Raw genomic sequence first — 24202 nt, 5'->3', positions numbered from 1 at the left:
AAGTTAAATAAACTAATAACAAACAAAAAAAAGAAATGTAAATTATTTAACTTAAAAAGGCTACAAGGCAAGACTAAAGAGGAAAGAGAATTGATAACAAAAAAAAGTTTTGTTTACAGATTATTGTGAACTCAATGCAATCTCTGACGCCAAGATGCAACAGAATATGGATTGATTCTTTGTAACTTGTGCCAGTTTTGGCCTGTTAATTGACCCCCAAAAAACAGATTTTCTACCGGCCAGTACCACACCATACATATGTGTAACCACTGGTTACATCAAATGGAGGAATTTTGAATACTGAGGATATGTTTACTTAGCCTGAAAGTATACTTCTCAGAGATGCACACATGAATGATAAGGTTGATGGACACATTGCCAGAGCTAGCTCAATGTTTGAGAAGCTCTGAAGAAAAGTGTGGGAGAGAAGAGCTATAAGGCTGCCTACCAAACTGAAAATCTATAGAGCCATTGTGCTGACTTGGGTATGGCTATGAAGCCTGGACAGTATATTAGCACCATGCCAGAGACTTGAATCCCTTACTTTTGAATTGTCTTAGGAAGATTCTGAAGATGACCTGGCAAGATAAGGTGCTAGACACTGAGGTCCTTTCTCAAAGTAAACCACTAAGTATTCAAATTCTAATGCAGAGAGTGCAACTCTGATGGGATGACCACCTTGTTTAAATGCCAAACATACTTTTGCCTAAAAGATTATTTTATGATGAACTCACAGAAGGCAAGCACTCAGATAAAGGTCAGAAGAAGTGATACAAGCACTCTCACAAAGTGCATCTCAAGAGCTTTCGAGTTGATTGTGAGACATGGGAGACTCCGGTACAGGACCACCCAGAATGGCATGCCTACATCAAAGAAGGTGCTAGTCTGCACGAGCAAATCAGAGTTGCAGTAGTGTGACGCCAAGCAAAATAAGACATTTTGCTATTTTTGTTTTAATATAATCAGTAAGTATAATACCTCCATTTGAATGTGATTAAAGAAGATCTTCCCCACGCATTGATGGGTCTGCCCATTGAGGAAGGCTTGATTAGGGGAGTTGTTTTGTAGGAGTGTCCCAACTAACTTTTGCTTTTTCTATTGAGGCATTGGGTCAGAGGGTCATGCCCTGTGGCTCTGAAAAGTGTATAAACATTCTGAGGGTGAGGTTTTACTTTGGGGCTTAGTTTTTGGAAGAAACTATGTGTGCCAGACACAAAGGAGCCCCCCAACTTTGAAAACCTGGATGTTGGTGCTTCCGTCTCTGGTAACTATGGTCAAACAGTTCAACCTGTCTGTTGAATTGAGATGTATGTATTGCTTACTGTTAGATAGTTTGGAAGTGCTGTGTTCTGATCTGAATTTTTCTGTATTTTCTCTGACTTTTTCAGATTTCTCTGTATTTTCTTTGACTTTTTCCCCTGAACTAACTGAATGAAACATGTGCTTGATTAAAGTGATTGGTAACCCCTCTATAGGTACCTTTCTTTTTATAAAGGCAGATCCAAGAAACTGTGATAGCAGGCCCCCCTGTGTGTGCTGAGGTGCTTACTGTTACAAGTAGTTCAAAAAAAACATGAGATACATTCTAAATGTTCACATGGACTATTTGTGCTCAAACTATAGTAAAGCCTTCTGAGTTCAAGTTGGTCTAATCAACCATAGTCACACATGGTATGTTGACCCCAACAAAATGATTTCATTTTGGTCCTTTTCAATTATGAAAGACAGCAGCCAACCAAACAACCAACCATGAAAAATACTGAAGAAAATAACACCATAAAAAAACTGAAATGGCCTAATGGTTCACTAAAGAAATGAACTCCTTAAAAGCAGAATAGGTCAAATGGAAAGAAGGGTACAAAAATTCATGGAAGAAAGTAGCTTCTTAAAAAGTAAAATTGACCAAATGGACAAAAAAGAGATTTTTAAAGCTCATTAAAGGAAATAATTCTTAAAGAATTGAAATTGGGCAAGAAGAAGCTAATGACTCCATGTGTCATCAAGAAACAATAAAAGGTCAGTTTCAATGGCGATGATCTTGACCCTGACTCCTGGACCCGCAGCCTGTGGGTCGAGCCAGTGGCAATCAATGTGCATGGTCTGGCCCCAGCCCAGCGGGTCACCCTGCACGCCTCCCTCTGCGATGAGAAAGGGGGGGGGGGTCTTCCAGGTGTCAGCCTGCTACGAAGCAGACGCAGGCTGGCAGCTGGACCTGGCTCAGGCTCCCTCTCTGGGGGGCAGCTACAGCAGCCTGGAGCCCATGGGGCTCTTCTGGAGCATGAAGCCCGATAAGCCCTACTGGCAGCTGGTGAAGCGGGACGTGCAGACCTCTTTCCCTGTAGACCTGGAGGTGTATGATGGTCACAACTCACAGCAAGCTGCTGGCACGGGTGGTCCAACGGAGCTTCCTGGATCCAGGGGTGAGGAGGATCCCGGTGTGAGAGGGCAGCCTTCGGACAACCCTCTTCCTGCCTCCAGGTAAAGGGGCCAAGAGTTGAGCTGCTTGGATTTTCTAAAGTGGGTGATCTGTGCCTCTCCATGGCTTCCCATTTGAAGGACATCACAGCCACTGTCACCATCAATGGCTGCCTGGCAAATGTAGGGCATGTGCTACACTACAAGGATATGACCATTCCCCCAGTGAAACGTGACCCAAAACTTATCAAGATAACTGATGATGGGTTGGCAGACATCATTGATATTCTCAACAACCCTTTGGAGGAACCCAATAGAAAAAGCTTAATTCCAATTGAAAAGGCTGAGAGTTGTTTCTTGCTTCTTGTTGGTCTGGATGACCACAACTGGAAAAGTGAATTCTATGCCAATGAAGCTGCCAAATTGTTGCAAGCCTATGGGAGGAAAATCCTGAAATTTTCTGCTACCCAGCAACAGGACACTATATTGAGCCCCTATATTTCCCTATGTGTGTGGTTTCCTTTCACAGTGGAGTGGACAGACATGTGATCTGGGGAGAAGTTAAGGCCCACTCTGTAGCCCAAATAGATGCTTAGAAACAACTCCAAGCCTTCTTCAACAAACATTTAGGAAATGATCAGATAACACATCCCTCCAAATTGTAACTTGCCATTCAGAATTTAAAATGGTATATGCTAAGGGTGTGTTGAGATGATACTAACTGGAGAGATTATTATTAGAATAATAGGAATAGGATTTTTTTCTCACCATTACGATAAAGTGGAAAGTAATAATAATTTTAAAGCTCTCAACATTTTTTTAAGTGAACTTTTCCCCCAAGAAATAAGACATTAATTTTGTGAAACATAAGAACAGTGAGAGAGAACTTTCATTACATGGGATATAAACTCCTTAAACTCACAGAATTGGCAGGGACTTCCTAGGTCTATACAAATTGCCTATGAATTTCCTACAAATATTATCTCTGTGCCTTAAGAAAGTTATCAGATCTTAAATATAAACAAATAAGATGCTAGGTATAGTATCTGGTACCAAAATTGATGTTCATAGCAAAAGCCTTATCTTTACCTGTTTATGGAAGTAGTCCACATGTGGCATCTAATCCCAGAAGCTTCAGTCCCCAAAGGCATTTGCTTCTAAATGACTATGATATACAAAAAGATACACAAAAGGCAGGGCATGAGAAGGTTCAGCCACTTCCTTAGGCTGGACAAGTGGACCACCAAAAGCAGGAAAGTTTTGCCCATCTGATTTAAGAATATATCCTCACCAAAGATTCTTTTTCTGTTCTGAAAGTCTTTCCCCTGCAATGGATTGGCAGTTATTCTATGAGTATCTCATTTTGTTTCACTCTCAAACCTGAGGTACCAGACCAGCCTGGATCAGGCCTGGTATATTATATGCATTCACTTGTATGTGATAGTGGGCAAATGGATTCTAGATTTAATATTGCCTTTTGTGGTTCCTTTTTCTTGTAAACTTCGCCCACCACCCACGTCCCAGAGAACCTTGCCTGAAGGTCAAGCTTTACCTTCACCTTTATAACCCCATCCATCACAGAGAAACAGAGGTCAACAGAATTAAGTGACTTGCCCAAGGTCACCCATCTAGTAAGTGTCTGAGGCCAGATTTGAACTCAGGAAGATGAATAAGTCTTCCTGACTCCAGGCTAAGCACTCTATCCACTGTACCACCTAGCTCTCCTTAAAGTATGATAGCAACTCCCATGTCCTGAGAACCTTTGTCTTGTGACTCTTTCACATGTCCTGGCTATGGTTAAAGGTGTTCCAGAAGGAGAATTCTAAATGATATAATCTCAATTCTGACTACGTCATCAATATCTAATTAGAAGAAGACACACCTATGTTGCAGGAAATTTTGCTCTGTCACCTTGTTAACTATTATAAAAGATCCTGTCATCCCTCAAGGTCTTTGGCCATGGAGAGAGGCCATTGACCTCATTCATTGGTTCCAGCTAGCCTAATCAATAAATTGATCATGCTCAGAAAAAAAGAAACAATAAAAAATAATCAAAAGCATGAAAAAAAGAAAATGTGAAATAACTAATAAAAAAACAACTGACCTGGAAAATATATTGAGGAGAGATCATTTTTATGGTGGCAAAGAACTGGAAACTGCAGGGATACCCATCAATCGGAATGACTGAACAAGATGTGTCATATGGTTTTGATGTAATAATACTCTGCTATAAAGAAATGATGAACTCAATGACTTTAGGAAAACATGGAAGGAATTGCACAAAATAACAAAGAGCAAAGTGAGCTGAACCAAATGAACATTGTATACAATGTAACAGAAATGTTGGGTTAAGAATGACTTTGAGTGAGTGAATTATTTTATCTATTATAAATACTCAAATTAATTATAAGGAAATATGAAGAAAGATGTTAACTGCATCTAGAGAAGAAAATGATAACTAGAAGGGTGTATAGAATTATATTACATGTGTGTATGCATGCATATATATGCTACATATGTATGTATATGCATGTGTGTGTTTCTAATCATACATAACCATCTCTAGAGCATGGGGGGAGAAAAAAATTTACATGATAATTTTGCTGTATATTTGAAAGGAATATCAAGTTGTAAGTAGTAGATTTGTAGTTTTATGTACAATCATTTTTTCATTGTAGTATGTTCTGGAAATGCTTTTTTATTCTATACACCACAAATTAAATTTTAAAAATAAACAAGAAAAATTAAAATTTTTAAAGGGGAAAGAAAAGAATTACTGGGCTACTTGAAAGTCATAGTAAAAAAAAATGAACCTGGACATCATATTTCAGGAAATTATCAACAAAAATTGCCATGATATCTTAGAACCAAAGGATAAAATAGAGATGGAAAGAATCCACTGATAACCTCCTTAAAGAGAACCCAAAATGAAAATCCCCAGGAACATTATAGCAAAATTTTAGAGCTTTCAGGTCAAAAAGAAATTATTTCAAACAACCAGAAATAAATTCAAGTATTGTGGAGCCATAATCAGGATCACACAAGATTTAGCGTGTTCCATGTTAAAGAAGAAGAGGGCTTGGAATGTGATATTCTGGAAGGACAAAGGAGCTAGGATTACAACTAAGACCAACCTACCCAACAAAACTGAGTGTAATTCTTTAGGGAAAAATGGATATTTCATTTTTATTAGTTGTGAATAAAAATGTAACTTTCCCTATAGGGAAATGGGAGAAGAAGCCCATAAGAGAAAGGAATTGAGAGGCAGAGATAAAGAGGAATGCAGATTAAGGAAGGCAGTGTTTAGAGCAAAAGAACTGAGGTTCTGATCTAAAACATCATACCCAGCAAAGCTAAGCATAATCATGAATGAAAAAAAAGAATGAAAGAATGAATTCTCAGACTTTCAGGATTTTGTTTTTTAAAAATCTGAAGTTAATAGAAGATTTAATATGCAAGACTCAAAAAAAAAAATAAGGTGCATAACAAAGACTAATTACAATGGACACAATAGAGACAGAGGGTTTACCTTTCATGTATGTAAAATGTATGTCTAAAATTGGTATTAGCAATTGGGTGGCTCATAAGAAAGATTGGGGGTAGACCTGAGTATGATATGATTTTAAAAAGTAAAAACATTTAGGAATAGATAAAAAAGACTAATTAATTCATGCTTATGAGGTGCAAGAGGAAGAACCCACACAGAGGAACTAGATGATGGAGGAGGACTGGTAGTTCTGGAAACCTACTTTCATTGGAAATAGTTTCAAGAGGAACAACACATGTGAATCTAGAAGCATATAAAACTTTCCTAAAATCAGAAAGAAATAAAATGTTAAGGAAATAGGGTGGGAGGAGAGGATACAGGAGACATTTTTAGAGGGGAGGGTGAGTGAATAGGCTAAAGGAAGACAGAGAAGGGAGAAAGAGAGGTTAAGGTAGGAATCCTTGAAGGGGGGAAGTTAAGTAATAGGAGGACAAGGTAGTGGGTAGAAATAAAGTAGAGGAGTCAGCAGGGATAGGAAATAAGAGAGATGCACAAACATAAAATAAAGATCAGGAGTGGAATTTGTTAGGGAAAAAGGAGCAAAGGTACTCATTATGATCTAGGACAAAGTTAAGTTTAAAATAGATTTGATCAAAAGAGAAACATAGGAAAACTACACTATATATCAGTCATATTTATCAACATTGCTTTGCACTACTTAAAACAACTTGATAGTATAAGGTGGGAATATGCTGCACTGTAGAAAATGGAGAGTTCTTGGACATGAAAAAAGATGGAAAGACTCAGATTTATGAAGGAAGAGGTAATCCACCCTCAGAGAAACAGAAGATAAATAAGAAGCATGGTCTTACATAGATGCATATGAATGTATATGTCCACATACGAATGTGGTATTGATATATATGTATGTGCAAAGGTTGTATGTACAGGTGTATGTGTTTTTATGTATATATGTCTATATTGTATCTTGTATGTATGTATGCAAGTATATATGCACATGTGTCTGTGTGTCTGCACTGAATTGTGGTCTTCTTGCAGGGTCATGGAGAGGAAGAGAGGGAAAGAACAGAGTTAAAGTACACAGCATGGAACAAAAGAAAACTTACAAGAAAGCAAAGAAAAGATGGACAACTCTAGACACAATGCATAGTATTTATTACATAGCCTTTCTTGAAATGGAAATTTATTCCTGCATATTTGGAACCATCTACCATGTTCTGCTGTGCACATGGAAATGCTTTTCTAAAAAAAAAAATTCTATTTTTTATTCTTTTCAGTATTTAAGTTTGTTTCTTTTTTCTTTACTTATTTTTTAAATTTTAAACTTAAAAAATTAACACATAAAAAATGCAAAAAAAGAAAAAATGCTCAAAATCACTATTGACTAGAGAAATGCAAATTAAAACAACTCTTAGCTACCTCCTCACATCTTTCAGAAATGACAAATGCTGGAAGAGATGAGGAAAAACAGATAAACTAATGAACTGGTGGTTGAGTAGTAAACTGCTCCAACCATGCTGTAAAACAATTTGGAACTACATAAGAAATGGCTCTATACAAATGTCCGAACCCACAGAATGACAGAGCAAAGCAAATCTCCAGCCCAAGACAGCCTTGAAGGTCACAGGGAAGTGTCTATCCCACCATGCAGGGGGCAGAACGCAGTCCAGCGTGGGCCACACCAGCACAAACAAGATCTGAGCAAGCCTTGGGGAGACTGAATCTCTCACACTTGTTGCAATTTCCAGACTTCAGGACCCCAAAAGACCAATGACAAATTGGAAGGTCAGTGTAAAAAGCCTGTGAGACAAGGATGGAAGAATAGAGTGGTCCACCCCCAGTCCCAGGGCAACTGAGGGGGAGGGGGCAGAGGAACCTGCAGCAGCCACACAGCAGCAGGGTCAGAGACAGTGACTGTTTCTAGAGCTTTAGGCCCACAGATTTTGGGAAAGATCGAGGGGCTGACAGTACACCCCTCACCCCCACTGGAAGTAGAGATCTATCTTGACAATCACCTACTCAGCAAAACTGAATATAATACTTCAGGGGAGAAAATGGTCATTCAATGAAATAGAGGACTTTCCAGCATTCTTCATGAAAAGACCAGAACTGAATAGAAAATTTGACTTTCAAACACAAGATTGAAGAGAAGCATGAAAAGGTAAACAGGAAAAAGAAATCATAAGGGATTTACTAAAGTTGAACTGTTTACCTTCCTACATGGAAACATGTAACTCTTGAGGCTTTTCTCAGTATTTGTTGGAGGGATTACATACATATAGACAGAGAGCACAGGGTGATTTGAATAGGAAGGGAAGATATCTAAAAAAATAAAATTAAAGGGTGAGAAAGGAATACATTGGAAGGAGAAAGGGAGAAATGGAATGGGGAAAATTATCTGTCATAAAAGAGGCATGAAAAAGCTTTTTCAATGGAGGGGGAAAGGGGAGAGGTGAGAGGGAAAATTGAAGCTTACTCTCATCACATTTGACTTAAGGAGGGAATAACATGCACACTCAATTGGGTGTGAAAATCTATCTTACTCTACAGGAAAGTAGGGGAGAAAGGGATAAATGTGCTGTGGTGGGGGGGAATGATAGAAGGGAGGGCAAATGGGAGGACGGAGTAATTAGAAGTAAACACTTTTGAGAAAGGACAAGGTCACAAGAAAAAATAGAATAAATGGGGGATGGGATAAAATGGAGGGAAATATAGTTAGTCTTTCACAGCATGACTTTTATGGAAGTCTTTTGCATAACTACACATGTATAACCTATATTGAATTGCTTGCCTTCTCAATGGGGATGGGTGGGGAGGGAGAAAGAGAGAGAAGTTGGAACTCAAAGTTTTAAAAATGAATGTTAAAAATTGCTTTTACATGCAACTAGGAAATAAGAAATACAGATAATGGGGTATAGAAATTCATCTTGCCCTACAAGAAAATAGAGGAAATGGGTAAGGAAAGGGAGGGGTGTGATAAATGGGAAGGAAAATAGGGGAATGGGGTAATCAGAATGCTCAGTGTCTTGGGGTGGGGGAGGAGAGAGATGAGGAGAAAATATGGGGCTCAAAATCTTGTGGAAATGAATATTGAAAACTAAAAATAAATCAATTTTTTTAAAAGTGATAGGAAAACAGCTTAAAACTTAAGAAAAAATTTCTAAGTTTGTGATATAAAAAGTTGTTATGGGGGGATTCAGAAAAACATGACTTGACCTATATGAACTGACACAAAGTGAAATGAGAAGAACTTGGAGATTACTGTACACAGTAACAATAATGCTGTAATTGTGATCAACTCTGAGAGACTTCACTACACTATCCAACTCCAGAGAGAGAACTGATGATATCTCAGTGAAAATTCAAGTATAAATTTCTCATTATTTTGCTTTTTTGTGATTTGGCTAATATGAAAATGTTTTATGATGATTTTACATATATGTTATTTGTATTATATTATATTATTTGTCATCACATAGAAGGAACTTGGGATGAGGGGAGAGAATCAGGAACTAAAAATTTTTTTAAATGTTTAAAATATACAAATAAATATTTTAAAATGAAAATAAAATAAAATAAAATAGGGATAGTAGTAGCATTTACCTCAGAGTTATTCAGACTCTCAGATGAGGTAACATGAAAAATGTGCTAGTAAGTGGTCCTTTAATTGAAAAAAAAAACACCAGTCTTTTCCCCTTGTTTCTCCAAGAAACGGGAGCCCCACAAAATTTCTGCCTTGATCCTTTTGCAGACAACTGTCACAGAAATAAGTTCCACCAACACATAAAAATAAATGAGAGTGAGGAAAAATAGAATGAGCTCCACCACCTAGCAGCCCGTTCATCAACTGCAAATTCAATACGCTAAGTTAATAGATTCAGACTATGTATCTGTTAACTTGCCTTGAGGAGGTGAAAAATACACTTATTGAAAGAGTGGAGTTGTGTGAGTCTGTGTCTGTGTGTAAGAGAGAGAAAGACAGACAGACAGAGATTTACTTGGGATTCAGGGAGGGTTGGGGTAAGGTAGATGTGACATTCCTAGTCCCATTTAGGAGGCACTGCCTAATTTCTGGGAGGTCTGTCATCCTTTAAGGCCACTCTGCTTGAAGAAAAAGGGCCACTGCTATTTTTCCATAAACGCTCCTGTCTTTTTGAAGTCTGTTTTGTGAGGACTATGCTGGATTCCTCTGGCTATAGTACAGTGGCTGGGCTTTTGAGAACACAGTGACAAGACTGACCTACACCATGTCCATGTTCAAGCAGGAGGATCTGGAAGACCACTAAGAAGGGCTGAAACTTGAACAATGGTCAGTTGGGAATAGTAGAAAGGTCGTGGGGAGATGTGAAAAATGTGAGAAAAGAGGTACATTAGTTCAATATCAGTGGAGCTCTAAATCAGTGTAGCCAGAGGTGGGAAACCTGTGGTCTCAAGTCCACATGTCACTCTCTAGGTCCTCAAGTGTGGACCTTTGATTGAATCTAAACTTCACAAACAATTCCTGGTAGCCATTCTAGAAAGCAGTTTGGAACTATGCCCCCCAAAAAATGTTATACTGGGCATACACTTTGGCTCAAGCGCATCACTTCTAAAACTATACTAAGGGGAAAAAATAGGAAAAGGATGTACAAAAAATACTTACAGAAGTTCTTTTCATATCCCACAAAAATTTGAAACTAAAGCTGTATCCTCATCTTGGTAAATGGTTAAACAAATTGTGGTATATAAAAGTAATAGAATATTGTTGTGCCATATGAAACTATAAAATGGACAGTTTCATAGGAAACTAGGAAGAACTTTGTGAACTACTGTAGAGTAAAGTGAGCAAAACTAGGAGAACAATTTATGCAATCATAATATTATAGAGAAAAACAGCTTAAAAAAATTTTGAAATTCTAACACATTGGGGGCAGCTTAAAAAAATTTTGGAATTCTAACACATTGGGGGCAGCTAGGTGGTGCACCAGTGCAGGAGTCAGGAGGACCTGAGTTCAAATCTCACCTCAGACACTTGACACGCATCAGCTGTGTGACCTTGGGCAAGTCATTTAACTTCAACTGCTTCATCCGGGATCATCTCCAGTTATCCTGATGAATATCTGGTCATTGGATTCAGACAGCTCTGGAGGAGAAGTGAGGCTGGTGACCTGCACAGTCCTCCCTCACTCAAAACAAAGTCAAGTGCAAGTCATGTCATTATTTTTCTGATGGCAGGGTCTTCTTCGGCAATGACACAGATACAGAAGAATGAATGAATAACTAGCATTTCTATAGTGCTTTAAGATCTGCAAAGTGCTTTAAAAATGTCATTGTATCCTCACAACAATATTAGAAGCTGGGTGCTATTAGTATCCCCATGTTAAAGATGAAGAAGCAGAGGCAGTCATGCGTTAAATGACTTGTACTAGATTACCCAGTTAGTAAGGTACTGAGGCTGGATTTGAACTGAGTTCTTCCTGATACCATTTTTCTTACTCTATCCACTGTGTCACTTAGATGGCTATAAAAAAATGAAATACACCATTCATCTCTTATTAGAGAGACAATGAATTTAAAATGCAATAAGCACATTTATTTTTAGATTTGGAAAACATAAGAATTTGTTTTTCTGGTCTAGGCAGCTACATGTTATGGGTTTTATTTTTCTTATTTTTCTTTTCTTTTTTTAGAAAGTATTCTCAGTGAGGAATGAAAGGAAGTTTAGTGGACAGAAAAGAAAAAGAAAAGCAAAAGACTATATAAGAACACATTCTCCAAGAGATGGATAAGGAGTTATACAGAGGAAAACTGGGTTGACAAAACCAAAATATATCAATAAAAATGTATTTTACAAAAAAGTATTCAGGGCATGAAGGGAAATGGAATATAGATTTCAGTTTATAATAGCCAGAATGATTTAGTCACTCAAAATTGTTCCTAAAAAAATATTGGTATTACTGTATACAACATTTTCTTGGTTCTGCTAACTTTACTTTTCATTATCTTGTACAAGTCTCTCCATGTTTTTTTTTTCCCCCGAAATCATCAAGCTCATTGATTCTTATAGCAAAGTAATATTCCATAATAAACATACCACAACTTGTTTTTCCATTCCCCAATTGGCAGGCACCCCTGCAATTTCTAGTTGTTTGCCACCACAAAAAGAGCTCCTATAAACATTTTAGACGATATAGATTCTTTTCCTTCTTTCCTAATCATCTTGGGGAACAGACCGAATACTGTTTTTTTTCTGGGTCGACGGTTATAAGCAGTTTAATAATTCTTTGGGCATTATTCCAGATCACTCTCCAAAATGGTTAGATCAGCTCACAGATCCATGAACAATAAATTGAGATTCCAATTTTTCCACATCTTCTTCAACATTCATCACTTTCCCCTTCTATCATTGCTCTGGCAAAGGGTTGATGTATGTTTCCTGTGTCTAGAAAAGGGTTCTTAAAGGAAAACCTCATGAACATGCTAATTTTTAACACCTCTACATTCCTACACATGAACATTTCTAAATTTCTTACCTGACTACATTAACTTAACTCCAAAATATTGTCCATAGATGAAGGAGTGAACACTTACCTCACCACCACCTCATGCTTATTAATGAGAACAAACATAAAATGGTAAAATTCATAATAAAAGGATGTATATGACTACCAGATGAAGCAATGTCACATGAATTATCAACTGTATTTATTTTTGAGTCCCTGAGAAGATAAGTTGACAGTATTAAAAATTTTAAATGTCATACATAGTATTATTTTTGATGCTTTCCTGAACAGAATAACAATTTTGGTATTTTCAAGACAATTCTTTCATGCCATGGTAGTAAGTTAGGGTACTAGCTAATGATTTTAAGGCAAGACAAGGGAATGAGTATTAAGCACAGTGCTATACACTGTGAAAAATTCTGGAATTAAAAATTAAAAATCTTACTTATGTTCAAGAACTTTCAAAAATAACTCCTGAGATAGAAAGAGGATGTCAAATTCAACAGCTCCAGAATTATCAATTCCGTATAGAACACAGGCGTTTCTTATATGCGCACTCTGCCCCATATATAGTGAGTGGTTTCATACAAAATTATGGCCTACAGGAAGACCGGAGTTTAAATCTGACTTCATACATTTGCTAATTTTAAGACCCTGAACAAGTCACTTGACCTCTATTTGCCTCAGCTTCCACATCTATACAAAGAGCAGAACAACAGCACCTGCTTCCCAGGGTTGCTATGAGGATAATTGATCAAATGAGACAATAATTATAAAGTGCTTAGCAGCATACCTGGCACACAGTAAGTGCTACAAGAATATTAGCTATGCCGATGGGATGATGTGATATGTTTGATTGTTAATGTATTTGCTCTAATATTTCAGTACCATGAGGTTATTGCCATTTCTTTTGCCTTATCAATAAGTAAATGGAATATTTAAGACTTAACGGCGCCATCATTGTTGGTGGCTGGCTTTTTTAAATGAAAATGCATCAGTGGGGTCTTAAAAGCTTGTGTGGCAAATAAAGAAAGTGTATATTCCAGAAAATAAGGTCAGCCTTAGAATTTTGACAGAATTTTAATACCAGCACATGGGGGAAATCTATTTAGATAGAAAACTAGACTCTTTACTGAGTTAGAGTGAGTAAAATAGCACAGAAAATAAAAAAAGTTGGAGTGAACATGTTAATCTAGAGTATGTTTCTACGTACCCATGTGAGAGGCATGAGATAATAAAGTATGGGTCACTGCACCATTTTGTTACACTAATAACATCAATAAGTATTGTTTAAGTATTCACAATATGGTTGATAAATTGTATAAGACTTAATGATGCTGCCCTTTAGAAATATAATAAAAATATAAAATCGTTTGCCTTCTTGAATGTTATATAGACTGAAACAAATGGAGTGTGTGCTCCACTAACAAAAAGAATACCCACGTTGATAAGATAACAATATCAAGTTATTGAAGCAAATATTGACATTAGAGTTAATACCTAAAAAATTAAATACTTTCACCATTCATCTAAAGCTATAAAATTTTACATTTATTATCTATCATGAACCTAAGAGAGAGGCAGTTTGTCCTAGTAGATAGAACACTGGGCTCAAAGTCTAGAAGATATTCTTTCAAGGCTTGCCTCTGACAGTTATTGGCCATAGCTCTGGGCAAGTCAGTTGACCACTTAATGTCCTGGGAAATCTAGAACAGTACATTGTGGAGTAGATTTGCTTTAGCAGAGGTAACTTATATACTGGACATTTCCTATCTCAAAGAAATCACAGATCTGACACAAAAATCAAAGGAGAAAATATTTCAAAAACTCTTGGCACACAATGCTTGGCACATAGTGAGCCTTTAATAAATATTGCCTTAATGATAAAGAAATAGCACTATAATAAATATTCCCTTTCCTTTTCTCTCTGCCCTTCCAAAAAATAAAATCAAATGGACTTCATACATAGAAGACACTAACCAAATGCTGATTGAATTAAATTGAAGAAGTAGTGTAAAATACTCTTGTTTTTCTTGAGTGAACATCTATATGGTAGCTTCTCCTCAGACCCCTTTTAGTATATTCAGGATACCTGGAAATGAGCAAGATATATAAGCAAGATCTTGTGACATTTTATATGGCATATCTACCTTTGTTGATACAAATGTTATTTAAAATGAAGATGTGTCTTTGTGATACTACTGGATGTGCCATATGTGCTCAGCAATAAATTCAGTATCTACTTCAATATGTACCCTCCTTCCTCTTTCTTAGCAACCTATAAATCTGATTTTTTCATTGAATTTTAGGTTCCACAGATTAATATGAAAAGGAGTGAATAAATACTTACATTCATTTATGTGTGAATAATTTCTGGATAAACCATGGGAATCAAAACTGAAACATATTCATTGAAAGAATTACACATTTTTTTATAAACTCATCATTATAAGAAAAATGTAATAATTTTGCCATTTAAAAAGTATACACAGGCTATTTTATTTTCTCAGTGTTCTAATCAACTCTCTAAGATTGTAAGTAGCAAAGAAACTGCTGACTGTTCTTGGTAGAGGCAATTTTCTCACTGGAGAACTTCCTATATCGGGAAAATCCCAAGTCTAGTCCCTATCTCTATAACACAGAACATTTATGAACATTTCTACATTGTAGCCATTATTGAGTTTGTAGCATTTCCTCAATATTGTAGAGTGAAAAAGACACTTGATTTAGAGTCAAAGACCCTGGACTCAAATCGTAGCTATGTCGTATGTTCAACATGTGACATTAGACAAGTCATTTAACTTTCCTGCGTTTCTCTTTCATTATTTAAAAATTAATTCCTTGGAGGGGCAGAGCCAAGATGGCAGAGTGAGAGCAACTACTCACCTAAACTCTTAGACACTCTCTCAGATACCTCTAAAAAGAGAATCTGACCAAATTTTGGAGGTGCAGAATCCAGTAGGAGACAGACTGTGGCAGATTCACAGCCCAGGAAAGACTGGAAGGTCAACAGGTAGGATCTGTTCCACAGGAGTGGAGAAGCATACAGCACACAGCACAGCATCCCTGCCATGGCAGGGCCAAGCAGGAAAACCCCAAGGCAGTCTGAGGAAGTGGCAGCTCAGTGGGATAGCAGCTCATGGTGAAAGTCAAGTGGAGCTGAGTGAGAGCCATGGAAGGAGGGCCAGGTATCTGAAGCAGCTGCACTGGAGACTTTCAACCCACAGATTAAAAGTCTGTAAGTCACCTACTTGAACTTCCAGGAGCCAAAATGGCAGAGTGATCACTAAATGCTCTCTCCCTCTCCCCTTGTTGACCTTGAAAGAACCATAAAATATTTTCCCAGAAAAATCCTGGATCAGTGGGATCAGTAGAAAGGGCAAACAGTCTTGTAGCACCTGAGGCTAGGAAAATCACTAAGAAATATTCCTCTTACTGTGACAGCCCCACCTCAGCAAACCAGGAGGAGATTCAGAGCTCCAGGGGAGCAGAGCCTCAACTAACAGCAGGACCCAGGCACCTCAGCACTCCAAGGGAAATGGGAAGACACTAGAATAGGACGGGATCACCAAGCCCTGAGCTTGCCTTTGCTCTAGCTCAGCTGAGGAAATCTTTCATGACCAGACCACCCCTCCCCCACACTGAACAAGCTAGCTCCAGGGCTAATCCAGGGAAACACAAACAGAATTCACCTTTGCTTTCTCATGCCAACCACCTCAGCACCAGATTCTTTAGCTTCTAGCTGAAAGAATCAGAGGCCACAACACACAAAGCCTAACTATCATGAGCAAGAAGTAAAAGAGGAAGAAAAAGACCATAGAATCTTTCTATGGGGACAAGGACCAAAACACAAATACCAAAGAGGTCAGTATGGAGACTATACTCCCACCTAAAACTTAAGAAGGGACTATGAACCACTCGCATACACAAAGAGCACTCCTGGAACAGCTGAAGAAGGAAATCAAAGAAAAAATGGCCAATGATTTAAATGTATGGAAAAAATTGACTGAAGAGAACAGCTCTTTAAAAAGGAAAACTGAACAAATGGAAAAGGAAGCAAAACACCTAATTGGTAAAATTGGACAAAGGGAAAAGGAAGTACAAAAACTAACTGGAGAAAATAATTCCTTAAAAGGAAAAATTGGACAGATGGAAAAGGAGATGCAAAAGTTAATTGAAGAAAACAATTTGATGAAAATTAGAATTGAACAAGTAGAAGCTAATAACTCTATGAGAAACCAAGAATCAGTCAAACAAAATCTAAAGAATGAAAAGATAGAAGAAAATGTAAAATATCTAATTGGAAAAAGAACTGACCTGGAAAATAGATCCAGGAGAGAAAATTTAAGAATTATTGGCCTACCATAAAGCCATAATGAAAAAAAGGTCTGGACAATAACTTCCAAAAAATCATCAAGGAAAACTGCCCAGAAGTGATAGAGTTAGAGGGCAAAATAGTCATCAAAAGAATCCACCATTCACCTCTAGAAAGGGATCTCAAACTAAAAACAACAAGAAATATTGTTGCCAAATTTCAGAACTATCAAGTGAAGGAGAAAATACTACAAGCAACTAGAAAGAAACCATTCAAATATTGAGGAGCTACAGTGAGGATCACGCAAGACCTTCAAGGTTCTGTTTTAAAAGATCAAAGGAATTGGAATGTGATATTCCATAAAGCAAAGGAGCTGGGACTACAACCAAGGATGAATTACCCAGCAAAGTTCAGCATAACATTTCAGGCAAGGAGAGGGATATTCAATGAAATAAAGGATTTCCAGACCTTCCTGATAAAAAGGTCAGAACTCAATAGAAAATTCAGTCTTCAAATGCAGATCTCAAGACAGGCATAAAAAGGTAAACAGAGGAAAACAAAACTTGTTACTCAATTTCGGCAAACTGTTTGCCTACCTATAAGGGAAGATGATACTTGTTAATCTTGAGAATTGTATCCTATTATGAAATATAAAAGGGATGTACAGAGATAGAGGAAATGGGTATAAAGTAAATTATGTGATGATAAAAATGCAATTTAAGCATGTGAAGGGATTGTAACAGGAGATGTGAAAAAGAGGAAGCAGAAAAGGGTAAATTACATCATAGGAAGAAGTACAAAGTTATATTACAGTAGAGGAAAAGAGGGGAGTGAGATGAGCATTATTTCAGAGGTACTCTCATCTGATTTGGCTCAAGGAGGGAACAACAAACTTAATTAAATATATAAATCTAACTAGCCCTTTAGACAGTAGGAGGGGAAGGGGGAAAGAAAGGGGACAGGAGGCTAAAAGGGAGGGAAGAAGTAGTGAGGGTAAAGGGCAGTAAAAAGGGGGGCTGAAAGAAGGAAGGGAAGATTGCAGGAGGTGTTGGTCAAAAGTTAAAACTCTGTTGTGGAGGTGAAGAGAGAATGAAGAATTAAAAGCATAAATGGTGGGAAAGAGGATGGAGGGAAAGATACAGATTATAATCATAACTGTGAATGTGAATGGAATGAATTCTCCCATAAAACGGAGATGGATACCAGAATGTATTAAAAGCCATAATCCAACAATATGGTGTTTACAAGAAACACATTTGAAATGGGGGTATACTCATAGGGTAAAGGTAAAAGGTTGGAGCAGAATATATTGTACTTCAGCTGATGTAAGAAAAGCAGGGGTAGCAATCCTAACCTCAGACAAAGCAAAAGCAGAAATAGATCTAATCAAAAGAGATAGGGAAAGAAACTATATCCTGCTATAAAGGGACCCTAGAAAATGAAGCAATATCATTATTTAACATATATGCTCCAAGTGGTATAGAATCCAAATTCTTACAGAAGAAGTTAAGGGAGTTACAGGAAGAAATAGACAGCAAAACTATGCTAGTGGGGGACCTCAACCTCCCCCTCCCTGAACTTGATAAATCTAACCTTAAAATAAACAAGAAAGAAGTTAAGGAGGTGAATAAAACTCTGGATAAGGTAGATATGATAGATCTCTGGAGAAAATGGAATGCGGGTAGAAAGGAATATACCTTTTCCTCAGTGGTACATGGCACATATGTAAAAATTGACCATGTTCTAGAGCATAAAAACCTTACAATCTTGTGCAGAAAGGCAGACATAGTCAATGCATTCCTCTCAGATCATAATGCAAAAAGAAATTATATGTGATGAAAGGCCCATGGAAAGATAAACCAAAAATTAATTGGAAACTAAATAATCTAATCCTAAAGAACGAGTGGGTTAAACAACAAATCATAGAAACAATCAAGAACTTCATTCAAGAAAATGACAGTCAAGAGACAACCTACCAAATCTTATGGGACACTGCAAAAGCAGTTCTTAGGGGAAGCTTTATATCTTTGAATGCCTACATGAATAAAATAGAGAAAGAGGAAATCAATAAATTGGGCATGCAGCTAAAAAAGTTAGAAAAAAGAACAAATTGAAAATTTCCAAGTAAATACCAAATTAGAAATGTTGAAAACCAATGGAGAGATTAATAAAATTGAAATTAAGAAAACTTTTGAACCAAGAAATAAAACTAATAGTTGGTTTTATGAAAAAACCAATAAAACTGATGAACCCTTAGACAATTTGATTTAAAAAAATAAAGAAGAAAACCAAATTACCAATATCAAAAATGAAAGATGTGAACTCACCTCCAATGTAGAGCAAATTAAAACAATAACTAGAAATTACTATGCCCAACTTTATGCCCATAAATTAGACAATCTAAACGAGATGGATGATTATTTTTAAAAATATAAATTACCATGATTAACAGAAGAGAAAGTTAAATACTTAAACAACCCCATCTCAGAAAAAGAAATTGAACAAGCCATCAATGAACTCCCTAGGAAAAAATCTCCAGGGCTGGATGAATTTATAAGTGAATTGTATCAAACATTTAAAAAACAGTTAATTTCAATACTATATAGACTATGTGGGATAACTGGGGAAGAAGGTATTCTCCCAAATTCTTTTTATGATACAAATATGGTTTTGGTACCTAAGTCAGGGAGAGACAAAACAGAGAAAGAAAGTTATAGATTAATTTCTCTAACGAATATAGATGCAAAAATTTTAAATAAGATTTTAGCCAAATGAATACAGCAACTTGTCATGAGAAAAATACATTATGATCAGGTAGGATTCATACCACAGATGCAGGGGTTGGTTCAATATTAGGAAAACTATTAGCATTACTGATTATATCAACAACAAACCTACATGATTATCTCAATAAATTCAGAAAAAGCTTTCGACAAAATGCAACACCCATTCCTATTAAAAACACTGGAGAGCATAGGAATAAAGGGAACTTTCCATAAAATAATAAGCAGTATCTACCTAAAACCTTCAGCAAGCATTATATGCATTGGAGATAAGCTAGATACATTTGAATAAGATCGGGGGTGAAAAAAGGATTATCACCACTATTATTCAATATAGTACTAGAAAGGTTAGCTGGAGCAATTAGAGAAGATAAAGAAATGGAAGGAATTAGAATAGGCAAAGAAGAAACTAAGTTATCACTCTTTGCAGATGATATGATGATATACTTAGAGAATCCCAGAGATTCAAGTAAAAAACTACTTGAAATAGTAAACAACTTTGGCAAAGTTGCAGGTTACAAAATAAACCCACACAAATCTTCTGCATTTCAATATATTACTCAAAAAGCCAAACAGCAAGAGATAGAAAGAGAAATCCCATTGAAAGCTAGGGTAGACCTACCTGCCAAAACAAATGCAGGGACTATATGAACACAATTACAAGACACTTTTCACACAAATAAAGTCAGATTTAAGTAAGTGGAAAAACATCAGTTGCTCATGGGTAGGTTGAGCCAATATAATAAAAATGACATTTCCACCTAAATTAATTTACTTATTTTGTGCCATACCAATCAAACTATCAGATAGTTATTTTCTAGAGCTGGAAAAAAGAATATCAAAATTCATCTGGAAGAACAAAAGGTCCAGAATAGCAAGGGAAGTAATGAAAAGAAATGCTAGAGAAGGTGGCCTACCTCTACCAGATGTCAAATTGTATTATAAAGCAGCAATTATCAAAACCACTTGGTACTGACTAAGAAACAGATGGGTAGACAAGTGGAATATGCTAGGTACTCAAGACACAGTAGACAATGAATATAGCAATTTGCTGTTTGATAAACCCAACGACCTCAGCTTGTGGGATAAGAACTCACTATTTGACAAAAATTGCTGAGAAAACTGGATAAAAGTGTGGCAGAAACTAGGCATAGACTAATACCTGACACTGTACACAAGAATAAAGTCCAAATGGGTACATGATCTAGGTATAAAGATTGATACTATAAACAAATTAGTGGAGCAAGGAATAGTGTATTTGTCAGATTTATGGAGAAGGGAAGAATTTTTAACTAAAGAAGAGATAGAAATCATTATGAAGTACAAAATGGGTAATTTTGATTACATTAAACTGAAAAGTTTTTGCACAACCAAATCCAATGCAATCAAGATTAGGAGACAAGCATAAAACTGGGAAAGAATTTTTGCAACTAGTGTCTGTGATAAAGACCTCATTTCTAAAATATATAGAGAACTGAGTCAAATGTACAAGAATACAAGCCATTCCCCAATTGATAAATGGTCAAAGGATATGAACAGGCAGTTTTCAGAGAAGGAAATTAAAGATATCTATAGGCATATGAAAAAATGCTCTAAATCACTATTGATTAGAGAGATGCAAATCAAAACAACTCTGAGATACCACCTCACACCTATCAGATTGGTTAACATGAAGAACAGGCAAATGATAAATGTTGGAGAACATGTGGGAGATTTGGAACACTAATTCATTGTTGGTTGAGCTGTGAGCTGATCCAACCTTTCTGGAGAACAATTTGGAACTATGCCCAAAGGGCTACAAAAAATGTGCATACCTTTTGACCCAGCAACACCACTTCTAGGGCTGTATCCCCAAGAGATCATAAAAATGAGAAAGGGTCCCACATGTACAAAAATATTTATAGCAGCCCTTTTTATGGTGGCCAAAAACTAGAAATCAAGGGGATGCCCATCAATTGGGAAATGGTTGAATAAATTATGGTATATGAATATAGCGGAATACCATTGTGCTATAAGAAATGATGAACAGGAAGACTTCAGAGAGGCCTGGAAAGACATATGATCTGATGCTGAGAGAAAGGAACAGAACCAGGAGAACTTTGTACACAGCCACAACCACAGTGTATGAGGACTTTTTCTGGTAGACATAGAACTTCAGTGTAATGCAAGGACTTAAAAAATTCCCAGTGGTCTTTTAAGGCAAAATGCCTTCCACATCCAGAGAAAGAACTATGGAATTCAATAGCAGATTGTAGCAGATCATTTTCTTTTGTATTACATTTTGATTTGTTATACGATTTCTTCCATTCATTTTAATGCTTCTATACAACATGACTATGGTGAAAATGTATTTAATAGGATTGTATATGTAGAACCTATATAAAATTGTATGCTGTCTCGGGGAGGGAAGGGGTAGGTGGGGAAGAGGGAGACAGAGGGAGGGAAAAATATCTAGGTCGTATGGTAGTGATTGTGGAACACTGAAAATAAATAAATAAATGTGTGAGTGAGTAGATAGATAAATAAATAAATGATTCCTTGGACTAGATCAGGGGTGGGGAACCTGTGGCCTGGAGGCCACATTTGGCCCTCTAGGTCTCCAAGTGTCTCCCTTCAACTGAATATAAACTTCACAGAACAAGTCTCCTTAATATAAGGACTTGTTCTGTAAAACTTGGATTCATTCAAAAGGCCATATCCTAGAAGGCCACATGTAGCCTTAAGGCCACTGGTTACCCACGCCTGGATAACATCTAATGTCCCTTTGAACTCGAAATCTATAGTCCTAAAGTAATCCCCTCGTATTCTAAAATTTGATTCTGATGTATCAGTGTATAGAATCATAGATTTAGATCCAAAAGGGATCTTAAATGCCATCTAGTTAAATATCCTCAATTTATGTATGAGGAAATAGATCCAGAAAAGTTAAAGACTTGTCCAAGATCAGATCTGTAATAACTGGCAAAGCCATAATTGGAACCTCTGACTCTACAGGCAGGATTAATTTACTGGAGGAACTCTGTTTATACTTCAGTCCACATTTTCAAATCATGTAGATGAAACTTTATGGTCAAATCATCCAAAAGGAAATTTGATTCCTGGAAATGACCTATGTTGTTGTTATAACTTGCCTCAATAGAACTTTTCTTGCAGCAAAATCTTTGGTTTCTTCTGAAACCATGATAGAGAACTTTTTAAAATCAAGGAATTACAATATGATTTTGTAAACTCAGATCTAATTTTGGGCAATTTTTAATTGTCAGAAATAATTTTATTATTGCAAAAATATAAAGCAAATTATCATGGTAAAAAAAATGCCACAACATATCATGCATATGTGATCAAGCTCATACAACTGTGTGTTTTAGGAACAGAATATTAAAATGACCTTCCCCTAGCTCTTTAATACTTTCATAAGCCAAGGAATAAAGTTTTCAAGTCTATAACCTTAATCTAGTAAGCACAAAAGTTAACTAAATAATAACATAGACTAAGTTATGATGAATCATATGTGTTCTGTAGGGTTGTATATCGTGTTCTATGGGGCTTATAGACTTTTGGGAGAACAGAAGACATATATTAAGAGAAAAAGAGTAAAATAAAGAGTTGTAGCTAGAGATGTGGGAAAGATTGGCTCATCATCAATGGAGGGAAGTCCTAGAATTAAAATTCTCTTCTCTGCCACAGATTAGATATTCCTTTGTAACTGAGAGGTTAACCTTAGTCATATAACCAATATGTGTCAGAGGCAGAACTTGAACTCAGTTCTACCTGGGTTCTCTAATCACTGGATCTTAATTTTTCTCTAGGAATAACACAGTTAACTTTCAAAATAATGGTCTAGATAAAGTTTATATGACCATAAGTATAGAGAGGCAGTGACATGGGCTCTACTTCAAGCTGTATGGCCAATCTATGAGACCTTGTATAAGTCACATGAACAGTATGGAGTTTGGTATTTTTACCCAAGCAATAGTTTGGGTAAACTATTACCATATATTACTAATGAGACATTCTGAATTTCCCGGTAAATACTTAATATTTAATTGAAATTATTTAACGAAAGCCAAGGGTATTTTACTCCCTTGTGCATATCAAATTCCTGGTTAAGGCAGACTACTCTAATTCAAATAAATTCAGGAAGCATTTGTTAAGTAACTTCTAGGTCCTAGATGCTGGAAATGCATATACAAAGAGAAAAACATTACCAGTCTTGGTGGAATTTATATTTCTAAAATAAATTAATACTAAATAATAATATTATTAAAATAATATCAATACTATCCCTTGGAATATATTGTCTTTTTTTATCCTCATATTACTGAATTGCTTCAGACAGCAATTTGAAAAATAAGAAATACAATCTGGGAATTGTCTTCTATCTTACCAAGAACTGATGACCTTACCTACCTATATAAAAAATGTAGAAAACCCCAAACCAAATTCATTAATTTGTCATTTGATATACTCTCAGCAAAGAACAAAGAAGACGTATGCAAAGTTTGGAGATTGCATGCCTCCATCCCATTTTGAATATTGTTCCTGCTGTGTATTATTATCCACTAAAGCATTTGACTCTTCACTGTAACAATGCAACTTGACCTATTACAAAATCACCAAATAAATGCCTGTACTCCATCAGAAGCAGGATTTTCCTGACATTCAGAATATATACACTTATAAAGATTGCTCCTGACTA

General features: G+C 36.5%; 1 pseudogene; it reads left to right on the top strand.

The window, feature by feature from the left end:
• Positions 1–2032: 2032 nt before the first annotated feature.
• On the top strand, positions 2033–3080 carry LOC140532209 (acyl-coenzyme A thioesterase 2, mitochondrial-like; annotated as a pseudogene).
• The last annotated feature ends 21122 nt before the right edge of the window (positions 3081–24202 follow it).

This window comes from Notamacropus eugenii, chromosome 3 (assembly GCF_028372415.1).
Source record: "Notamacropus eugenii isolate mMacEug1 chromosome 3, mMacEug1.pri_v2, whole genome shotgun sequence".
Classification (NCBI taxonomy): Eukaryota; Metazoa; Chordata; class Mammalia; order Diprotodontia; family Macropodidae; genus Notamacropus; species Notamacropus eugenii.
The sequence above is the reverse complement of the archived record's forward strand: the minus strand, read 5'-3'. Positions and strand labels throughout refer to the sequence as shown.